Source organism: Eurosta solidaginis, chromosome 3 (genome assembly GCF_040869045.1).
Source record: "Eurosta solidaginis isolate ZX-2024a chromosome 3, ASM4086904v1, whole genome shotgun sequence".
Classification (NCBI taxonomy): domain Eukaryota; kingdom Metazoa; phylum Arthropoda; class Insecta; order Diptera; family Tephritidae; genus Eurosta; species Eurosta solidaginis.
The window spans coordinates 288,013,107-288,025,419 of NC_090321.1; the positions used below are offsets into that span (position 1 = coordinate 288,013,107).

The following is a 12,313-nucleotide window of genomic DNA, read 5'->3' on the forward strand; positions in this document are numbered from 1 at the left end:
TCATTTTTTTTCCTTTGAGCTCGAATCGAACCTCGCATAAACTCCTATATAATTTTAATTTCTTCTTTATACATTTTCGCGTTAATTTTTTTAGCATATTTATTTGCCGTTCAATATTATGGCAGGAAAAGTTTTTAAATTTTAAATAATCTTGGCCAGCAATATTCCTTTTAATGTATCAGTTTCCAGACGGTTTCGGGTTTTGGTTTTGTTTAAATTTATTTTGGAAACAATTCGTTCTACATTCGCTAAAGAGTGTGGCAGGCAAATTAGATTTGCAACGAATGCACATAAATTAGAAAAAGCGTATGTAGAGTCAGCTCTTTTGATAGTAGAACAGTTTTCCAAAAAACTTCTGGAGGTACCTTAGAAATGCCTTCAAAATACGTGTTAAATTCTAAAAACTTTAATTCCCTCTACTCGCTATCAATATCCCGCACAATTTTCTGATCGATGGTGTGCGATCTTGCTCAGAAATGTTAGAGGCGATAAGCTTATCCATCGCATAAACTCCTATATAAATCTGATCACTTTGCAATATATTTTAAATGTTTTTATAATCTAAAATTTCTATGTTGTATAATGTAATGCATTCCGGCTTTACAAAATTATATTCATATACATATGTAATACTCCTATATTGCTACAAAGAGCTAAGTACATTCCCAAACATCAGAGTGCCGATATATTTCTGTTTAAACGTTTTTGTTTTTGTATTCAATAATGGAATGTACCAAAATTTAAATTTTTTTTTTGTCACACTTATGCTGCTACAATCACAAACATTTTATAGGCTGTCTTGTTTTGATTTCGAAATCAAAACACATTGCCAGCATTTTCTATTAGCAATATAGGAGTATTACATATATGAATATGCTTAAATATAGTCTTTTTATTTCTGAATACATATTATGTACTTGAAGCCCCTCACTCTGGAAAATTTTATTAACTTTATTAATATTGTAACGAATTTGCTGCAAATCCTCTTATTTGCAATCCTCTGCTAAGTTCGAATCACTAAACTGTTGAATAAATAACTCCAATATTGAATAATGGAAAAATGGCCTTTATTCAAGTACTTCACAATAACACTTGTAATTTGCAACGAATAGCTTACTTAATAACCAAACTGATTGACAGCTCAAATGAAACTCTACTATTCAAAATAATACTGCTATAGCTCGCTAGATAGCGCTTAATCCAAATCTCAAATCAAACTGAACTACTTCTTGCTCGCCTGCCCCGCTTTTATAGTTTACGCTGCATACTTCTAGGCTCTTCGATTTCCAGAAGTTACTAGTTAGTTCGGCTACAAAATCGCCAGCCACAACTACGTGCACAAATTATTGCTCTCTCTTGTGACAACTCAGATAAGATATATGCATGTATTTGTGCATTGCCGCTCAAATGTTCGTATACGTACATATGTGTAGACGCAATTATTTATTCGTTTATGTAGATACATAATGATTGAATTATTGATGTGCATTCACGTCACTGGTTAGCATCGGCTTAGAGACGATAGCATCGCTCAGTGCTGCTAACATTCGTTACAATATTTTGAAGGATATACTTCAGGAAGGGAGATAAATTTCAGTCATATCATCCAAGTTATCAAGAATGGTCTTTGCACTGTCTATTTTGTCAATATTAACAACGAGGTTAAAAAATATTTTTAATAGTTCACAAAGTTCTAATACTCTGTATACTACTGCCCCTAAGGATAGCCAGCGAGTTTGACATGGATGTAGCATCTTTTTTGGCTGCAATTCCAATAGCGCAATTATATTTTTCAATTGAGTACTTCTCTGAGAACTATTGGAAACGTAATTATACACATTGTGCACCAATGTTTCTACACTGCTGGGTAGCTTTAAGCAGGCATACGAAGAGCAAAGCGTCAAAGAATGACATAAAAAATAAATAAATGTAAGGCGCGATAACCTCCGAAGCCGAGCTTCTCTTCCAATTTGCGTCGTGCTCCTCTTGATTTTCCCTACAAATTGGCCGAACGGGACCTACATGTTTTATGCCGACTCCGAACGGCATCTGCAAGGCAGATGAGTTTTCCCTGAGAGCTTTTCATGGGAGAAATACACTCGGAGCGCTTGCCCCAAACACTGACGAGGGGCGACCCCGCTTAGAAATTTTTTTTTATAATTGAAAAACCTTATTTCTAAAATTTTGATGTTGCTTTGACCAGGGTGTGAACCCAGGGCATACGGTGTGGTAAGCGGAGCACGCTACCATCACACCACGGTGGCCGCCATAGACATATACATTTAAAAGTAATATCTTACATAGAAGACAGGCTTAAATCGTAATTTTTCATCACAAAATCGTCCAAGCGTCATTCTAGATGAAAATCGTCAAAATGCCGACAGTGTCGTCAATCTGTCAAAGCTGTGTTCACGGTTTGACTTAATCGGCGACCAAACTCCACATTTTATTAATTTTGATGCCTGAGGCGAAGGCTTCGCTTGCAGTAATACAAATTTGGGTGAGATGGTCACTTTTCTTATGTCTGGTGGGTTCACAATTGTTAAAGAACATCGATGTGCTATTTTTAGTTTCTATACAACAGCATGAAACTCTTAATACAACTCAAGAAATATCGGGAGGGGTGTCAAAAGACGCGAATCCGAAAACGGAAAGGAAAAATTTGGAGTCGTTCAAAAGATTTTAGCGAAAAGACGAAAAATGACCCCGGGTCTCTCCGAAACTGGTGGTGTGATTCATAATATTTTTGTGCAGAAGACTTTTCTGCGTTGGCGGCCTTAAGCCGCGATTATGGAAAATAACCCTGGTCGGTTCAACAATGGGGTGGGATCAAAATTAAATCCGTGAATCCCTTTGTACACAATATTTTTCCTGTGTAGAATAACATAACAACCAAATATCTCATAACAGAAGCAACATTTTTATTTTCCACTTTGGGATTCGCGATCCTGGTATTTTGGTTGTGTCTTAAGAGTGTCATGCTGTCGTATAGAATTACCTCAGTTTTGGAGCATTAATATCAGTTTCATTATTATTTAAAATCTAGTTTTTTCTTTATGCTCAGAGTTGGCCAAAATTTATTCGAATAACGAATAAAAGATAAATAATTTTTTATCGGTTATTTACGAATACAGATAATTTTGCTTATTTAAAGAAAATTTATTTAAATGACTAATAAATTATTTTGTTTGTTGTTTTCTTTCAGTCAACCTACAAAATATTTTTTTTATATAATGAGTAAACGTTGAGTTTTTGGAAAAATTTTCAACCGGAAAACTATTCAAAATTAAGTTATCTGTCCAAAATTTATTCAGGAATAATTTTACAAAGATTTGCCTTATTAAGTAATTTTCGAAGAAAAGGTTGCATTTTTTTAAAGTTTTGTTGCGTTTAGAATGCTTTTTTTACATATGAACATTTTAAATTATTAGATATTAGTTATTATAAATAGTATTTATGTATAAATGCTTTTTTTCTTTATTTAAATTATGAACTTAGTAGCTTGTCATGAAGGTAACGATACTATATGTTTGTATGTAATTTATATGTTCATATGTATGTATGTATGTATTGTGGTAGATCTTTACTTGATGTGATCATGATTTTCATAGTTCTTGAATTTATTTCGTAGTACATATTTATTTACATACGTAAATAACTATTTGAGTATGCCCAACAAACATTCAAAGTAATTTTTTTATTCATACAGAAGAAGAATCATCATTATTAAACCCGCTCTGCTGGGAATGATGTTGCGTTACACGTTTGTATAGCGAGCCAGTTGATTTAACCGCTTTCATACGCACCTCATGACCAGACGCTTCCGATGGAATCTCAAGCTAGCTCTTAAAGCGATTAGTTATATCGGTATGGTCTTGGCAGTTTGTCGCCTTCGTTGGCGTTCATTGGCAAACGCGCCGAGTGCATTTTTGCCGTGAAAAGTTTCTCTGCAATAATTCACCTGCCTTGCGGATGCAGTGATGCCATCGAGTCGTGAAAAGAAAGATCACACGAAATTGTATTCATTTTCCATTTTTTCCCTTATTCGAGTGGGAAAATCCTTTTTTCCCACAAAAAAAAGTTTCTTAAATATAAAATTTTGCTTACATATTCGTACATGCATACGTATGTATGTATATGCAAAAAATTATTTATATGATTTTATACCCTTGGTCTCGCATGGCAAAATTTTTAACACGCTTATATTAGATTTACTTGTACATTTTGTATGTATATAACTCTTTTATATAAAAAAAAATGTTCCGTATACGCACTGGTGCCTGTCTTTTCCAATGTCCATATTATACAGATTTTTGTTCACTGAGCAATGGAAAATATTTCTGAAATCGCTTTTAACCTTTTAGCTGATTTTTTGTTAAAAAAAATCCCACGAGTGGAAGAAAATTCCACGTTTTGGCTTCACTGTGTGTTCGTTTTAGATATAGAGCTGGTGGCAATCATGACTTGTACTGTTTTTTCCATCTCCGGTTAGCGGTAGGATTTCTGTAAATGAAAATAGCTAACATCGAACTGAGTGTCAGTAATTCAAGTTGGCAAACTATAATAAATGCTCAATATGTTTGTAAATATTTTTTGTTCGCACTAATGCGCCGCTGTCGTTTTTACTTATTTGTAATTTTGATTTGGTTTTTGGCGGCCGCAGTGGTGTGTGTTGGGTTAGGTTGAACTGGCTGGTCAGTGAGGACCCCACATAAAATGAGTCTATAGTGTTATAAAAAGTTTGCTCAACGACCAAACTGAAAAACCCCATCAGAAACTTATGTTATAACATTACTCTTTCCTATTGGTAGGGTGACCATGCGTCCCGCCGTCCCGGATTTTACTAAATTCGAAGTAAGATGAGAAAACAACCTGCGAATCTGAATGTGGCTTGTTTTTCTGAGATTTTGAAAATCGTTCAGTTCTTTTTTCCAATACAGCCTCGGGAGTATAGGGGGAGGATTTGAAAATGGCGTCCCGGATTGGCGTCCGGACGATCTGGTCACCCTACTTATTGGCATATACTAAAAGTTTTCTAGGACCTATGCTTCTAGATCTTATATCTGTGTTGCTCCTATCCACAATAAGCTTTGGCATACTACTCAGTCTATGAATCAGGGTCATATCAGTTGACATGTGAGTCGATCTAGGCATCAGCTGAATGCCTTTTGATATAAAAGTCGGTACATACATATATCAGCATCCTATAGGTCAATTCCGCAATCCTTTGTATGACTTAAACTACACTTACATATGTTTGGCTTGTTTGATGATGGAATTGTTTTCAGAAAATTAAAAGAAAATACTAAATTTCACTCATATTCCTTTGTTTGTTGTAAAAAATACATTAAAGCACAGTTTTTTTTATTAAATATCTTAGCTACTTATAAGAGGTCGTTATAATTTGGTGGGAGGTACATGAAAATACATATTTTTACTGTGAATGCACACAAGTGGCGAATGTTTGAAAAAACGTTCACAATAGTAAACAGCCTCGATCACCTGTTTTTTGCTCAACTGACTGCTCTTAGTTTCTCTGTTAACTAACTGTTAAGTTAATAAACGAATATTAATATGCAGCCTGCTTTTGTATAGACGCATTTCAAAGAAAAGTTTGTTTGAAATACAAATTAATTGGCGCTTAACCGTTTAAACGGTTATGGCCGCCCAGCAAGGCGCGCCAGTCGCTTCTCCCTGCCAACTGGCGCCAATTGGCCACACCAAGGGAGTTTTATTACCGAGCGAAAATAACAAACCTTACTTTCATTCTTTGGCCATTCGTGACAGCCATTTTCCCGGTAATCCTTATTTGGCAGGTCTGTATGGCAATGGAGGAATAGAAGAAATCCACACTTGTAGGAATTCACAATGCTTATATACTTGCTTTACCGGTGTCTAGAGAAAACACATAATCTTTTCCATAGTTTTAAAAAATATATGTAAAAATTTTACTGTCGGCCATAGCAGCATAAACGCTTTTAGAAAAGAAAAAACTATAAAAAATAAATAAGATCGATATGACTGATATTTTCACCGTTCAGCAGACCAGAGGCTCTATTATGCAACTCGATTCGAATGGAAATATGATTCGAATGCTTTCAAATTACATACATTTTTTTCAAATGCGGAAGAGTTTTCTTTCCAAATCAGTTACATAATAGGACCACAGAAGGCGTAAATGTCTGTAGCAAAAAAGCGAGAGCAGACATTCTGTAAGCAAACCTACAGCCAGAAAGTAACGATGACGTAGGTTATGAAATACCGAAACGTAACCGGCAAATTAGGAGTTTAAAATTTTAGAGAATTTAACTGGTCATTTCAGTTTAAACGGCCAAAGTGGAGAAGTAAAGCTAACTTTTCTTTTAACTTTAGTGGTAATTCGCAATGAAAACTGGGCCTTATAATTCAAGAATTTACTCTTTTGGTCATAAAGGTCGAATTATGGTCACTTTATATAACAATATATAATATTAAAAGGCAAAAAGGGATATTTAGTTCAGACTAACAAAAAGAATAGGGACTAAAAAAATGTATTCATCATTCCAAAAAAAGATATAGAGGCTACAATCAAAAAGTGTTAGTCCAGGAAAGGGAATGCATGGATTGCATTCCGGGATGATTTCCTTAGCAACTCTAATATTTGTGTTGAAAAATCACGTTATTGCTAAATTAGCTGAAATTCATTTTGTTGTCAATTTAATCATAAAATTTAAAAGTGAATATCCAAATATCCTCAATATTCATTCTAATCAATGAACCATCCAAACGTAACAATATGCCCATAAAATTCTATTCAATGAACTACAATGTTTAGCGTTTAACTGCAGGGTAATAGCTGGAGTCTTAGCCTGGCGAGCGCAGGGCACGGCACAAATTGCAAGAGAAGCTCTGCCAAAATCTCCTCGGAAGTATTTATTTGATTTAACCTAAAAAAATCATAAAAAATAATGGAATGTATTCCGATTAAGTAACGCAAATAAAAATTAGCCAAGTCAAAGTATACTCAAAACGAAAAATAAAATCTCCAAAAAGTGGAGACTAACTTATGGAAATGGGATCATCATCACAATTAATTGGCGCTAGGTGATTTAGGCCACTCTGTAACGAGTCACGACACCAACTGTGATCAAGTCTTCCTCTAGCTACCTCTACCAACTCGGTACAACGCCCTCTGTTTTCTAGTACCAATGTGGGTAGGAATACTTTCTGCGACTCTTTATCTTTATATGGTTATGTCAAGAACCGGACTTTAAAGCAGTAGCAAAGTAGCTGTCAATAATTTGTAGTAGTTTGCCATATAGCGGAAGGGAAGCTCAGATTTATTAATAACTAATGGCTGAGACTGCCCTGGAAGGAACAGGCGGTAAACGATTTCCTTTTGTGTCAGTTAGCAGAACGAAGAAGCGACTGGCGTGCCTTGTACGGTCATTACCGTTTAAACGGTTGAGCGCCAATTAAGTAAGTTATAGCTGACTTCTATGTTTGATGGGTATGCAAAATGTAAAAACGTATCCTCAAATTAATCGCAATGAAATAAGCTCCCAAATTCTATAAATTTAAAATTTTACAAAGCTTGTTTTTTTTAATAATTTTGGAATTATCGTTTTGTTCTCTTTTAGTTATGTACGTAGTTTACGAGTATGTGTAGGTGTATTTACTAGAGATGTTTTTTTGTTTATGTTTTTGCTCATAAATCCATCAACACGAATTTTTCTTGTTTCGTTTTGTTTTTTGTTTGAATAATTGTGAATCTGTAGAAGATTTATAAAAATGTGTATATTATCTTCTTCTACTCCTTGTTCGAAACTCTTCACTATCCATTCACCTAACTTACACCACATCAATCAATCACGCCACATCATCAATACGTACACTACCATGGGGCCAATCATCGAATCACATTGAAACATTGCCACATCGCTCCATTATAAATAACAAAAAATATGTAATTGTCATACAAAATGAATGGTTTGTATGTTCAGATTTCCTTTTAACCTGGTATCAACACTCTTGCGATCAATGTGGTAAAACATATAAAACACGTAAAAGCTTAAGTCGCCATCGGCGTTTCGAATGTCGATTTACGACTGAACGACCAATATTTCAATGTCCTTCATGCAATTACGCAGCCAAACGTAGCGATAATCTAACAAAACATATTAAAACACATTTCGCTAAGATGCAAAGGGAATTCCTACCATTCGCTGTAAAAATGCAAAATGTCATACAAAGCCAATTAGAAACCGTTTAATTGGAATATACATACATACATATATACATATATATACTTTTTAATATTATTAACTTATTACAAAGCATAAGGATATTTTTTAGACATTGGCTAACTACAGAAAACTCAGTATATGATATGAAACTAAGTATTATAACACGAATGCTCGTTAAAAATCCTACATTTTAAGTAAAAATTCTTTAAGATAAATACTATGTGTTAAATATTCTGGCTGCTTTGTTTATGAATTGCAGTACAGCAGCGAATTACATTTTTTGGGGTCAGAAAATGCTAATCGAAAATTACGTTAGATATTTAGACTATGGCAGTTCAGGATTTTGTGCAAATGGTCTAGCATCATTGCATCTGCAAACTGGTGTAGCATATTTACACAATTTATTTATTTATTTATTTATTAGTCTATAATTTAAAAATTTATACAGACTAAAATGTTCAATTTACTTAAAATATGTAGTATATTCGATATAAATAACATATTTAGATTGTTATGCATCAATTCTTATACGTATGCCCAAGCAGGCAGCCGTCGTGAGGATCTCTGAAGGATGATAATTGCTCAGAAAGGAGCTGTGTGCCCATTAGGGAGCCGACGTGAAGCGCTCATAAAGGAGCCAACGCGAAATGCTCATGTTTGCCCAGTAGGGGGCTCTCGTGAGATGTAATGTATGTTGTAGATGACGCAGTGACCAGTACGTTTTTGTAATGTATTTATTATGCGTATGATCTTATCACACTTATGTGTTTTGATTTGCATGTGCTTGCATTAGATAAGCATTTTCTAATTTAGGTTAAATATTATACTTTTCTTTATTAAGAAGGGCGAATCTGAAATATCGAAATTGATGTAGTGCTTGTTGAAATCCAGACACAAACAACGAAAAGCTTCGTGCATTTCAAAATTATATCTACATGTACTCAGGAAGAGTGGTTGAAAATGTCTTGATGGCCTCATAGGGACATTAATCTTTATCTCACTAAGTAAAAATGGGCTATTCACAATCCCTCCCAATAATTTCACCATGAACAATACACCCATTTCCCTGCGGCTCTCAAGGGAAGAAGGGAAGGAAGGTTAATAAGCTTCAACCGGCTATTATAGGATGGAAGATTCCTTGTTGGATCCCACGATAAGTGACTTAACGCAAAAAGCAGGAACTGTTTTTGAACCGATTCCAGCTTGTCACGATAAATCTGATACCGTGGGTTCCAAACAATTGACGCGTATTCTAGTATCGGTCGAACTAAGGCAGTAAAGAGTGCTTTTGTGACGTAAGGGTCCATAAATTCTTTTGACCATCGTTTAATGAAAGCTAACACACCTCTAGATCGAGTCACACAAGTTTCAATATGATATTTGAAGTCCAGTTTGGGGTCCATTGTGACACCGAGATCGATGAAGCTAGTAACTTGCTCAATCTGGTAGTCACCTATGAATAATTATGTATCTGATATGATTTTCTAGTAAAACTCATGAATTTGCATTTGTTTAGGTTGAGGGCCATTTCATTGGCCTTGCACCATTGAACTAAGCTATCCAAATCGTTGTGAAGAAGTAGTCTGTCTCCAGGGCTTTGAATGGGTCTAAGGAACTTTACATCATCGGCGTACATTAAAATCTCGGAGCTAGTTAACATACTTGGAAGATCATTGATAAATAATAAAAACAATAGCGGCCCAAGATGGCTTCCTTGAGGTACGCGAGATGTAACTTTGATGAATTGCGATGAGGCGTCTTTAAAGATCACTTTTTGCTTCCTTTCTGTTAAGTAAGTGGAGATCCATCCTAGAAACGTCGATGAGACTGACACTATTAAAACATATAACTACGCTTTTGCTACGTCATTGCAAATACGCAATATCAAACCCTGTATTATATTTTTTCAACACAGAATATAGAGTAAGAGCCCGCCACTGCCAAACCTGTAATTTTATGAAAGTCAAAATTTCGTCAGCACAAACTTCCACCTGAAATAAGAATGGTGGCATACTATGACCCTTGAGATATGGTGGCTTTAGCAGATATCGTGCAACATTTCCAATACCAAATGCACAAAACACTGAACTGCCTTACTATCTTTAATAATTATATACCAAAGGATTTCTAAGTCATATTAATAGGAAGGTTTAAATGAAGCGTTTGGTTTCTACAAATATACAAATCGTCGATGTATTTGTAAAATCAGGTATCGCCAAATTGCAAAACCGCTTATCTGCCAGCATTTATATTTCACAAGGAAGATGAATTTATAGTTGAAAACTGAGGATATACAAGCCTATGAAAAGTACTGTCAACGTGACAAACCTGTAGAGCTAACCATTTAGATTTATAATTTGTTTTAATTTCGATATTTTTTTCTAGAAACTTATTTAAGAGCTTCATACTTAAACCAGTGTGCTAAATGTTTTTATAGGGTCAACAAAGTTTTGAATTTTATATTTCTGGTACATGTAGCTCATTCCGATGATGAATTTGCTGGTTTATATTCAAATCTGATATTTTTTAAGTTTACCCTTGTCTCATGACACACCCGTCTCAGTTTTAATTTCAAACAGAGCTAAATTTAAAAGTTTTAAAATCATTTTCAACCGAATGGACCATGCTAAATCACAACTAAGTGTAGGAAAAAAAAATAAGTCGAACGAAGTTTTAAATTTTGAAAAAAAAAGCCGGCGGTGCATGAACCCATAAAGGAGTGAAATTACCTTTAACAAAGTAAACGAGAGGAGAAGATGTAAGTTGTCGGTGTTGCATTGGAGCAGACGTCGGCAAAATGAAAATGCAGATGTGTTAGTGAGAGCGCGATGATCGCGCATATTATTTGATGTATCGTTTTGAGTTGTTCATTCGTTTATTAGCAAGCAACAAGACAAAATCTATCTTATTATTATTATTTTTTTTTTCAATTTTGCAAATTCTACTCAGTAAAATAATCGTTTATCCTATTATTATTATTATTTTTTGTAGAATATGCACCCCCTTTTTGTTTACAAAATATGTAATCCTAATATACATATGGAACATTCGTCAACATTGCGAGCGACGCACACAATCGATGCTCAGCGACTACTAAACTAAAGAGAATAAGAATACGCGTGAATTGAGTGTGCACAATTGTTCCACTATTTGCCGACGTCTGCATTAGAGATAAATACTAGTGCTGCGGGGTATCGAATATTCTAATATCGATACTATATAGAATGGAGTACTTCATATGAATTTTTCTTGATATCGTTATATTTAAATGCTTAGTGAAACGTTGCTGTCACTATGACAGCGTTTACAATTGTTCATGAGAAATAATCAGCCCTATTCTGCATTTCGACTTGGATTGGAATTTTTTCGATTTGGCACTTTTGGTATTCTGTGTTCCAATCTCTTTCGATCCAACTTCGAATCGTTCGATTTTGTGTATTCTGCATTTCGATCGTAGTTCCGTTTTTCTAAGTTGCAAATTTGTTGGCGGAAAAATATTTTCTTTTTATTAATTTATAACAGAATTTTAACAAAAATGTAAGTAAAACTTGTTAAGAAACGTAAAAGGCATGATGATGATTGTGTTTTATATGTTTCCAGGTCAAAAAAAACATGTCGATGTCGAAGTCCTTGGACGTATTTGCCCCGCAAAAGTAACACATTTTTGAAAGCATTCTTATTAAGTCGAAAGTTTTTTTGAACCTAAATAAGAATATAAGTCATTAAACTTTACCACTTTTAAGTTCAATTTCTTACAATTCGTCACCCATCTCAAATGGATTACACAAATCTCGCAATATTTGCCTTTCCATTCTCGCCTGGCCATTTTCGTATGCGTTGCTTTCCAACTCCACAAATAATGCCGCGGCTATTGATTCCGGTATAATAGACAGCTATATTTTGTGTCTGTTCGTTGGGTCCAGTTATATGCCAAAGCAAGCTGCCGGAGTAAAGGAAGGTGAAGCGAAAACGTAAACAATCCTTGCGGAAAGAATAAATAAATCTTTATAATAAAGTATTTTAGGCCAGTGCAATGAAATTAGCATCCATAAAATTCAGAAAATTTTAACTATATTCGTGCAGGAATC

General features: G+C 34.7%; 1 protein-coding gene across 2 annotated transcripts in view; it reads left to right on the forward strand.

Annotated features, from left to right (window-relative positions):
* The window catches only part of lola (longitudinals lacking), a 137,022-nt gene that overhangs the window by 67,271 nt on the left and 57,438 nt on the right, over positions 1-12,313 (forward strand). The gene's annotated exons all lie outside the window — the stretch shown is intronic.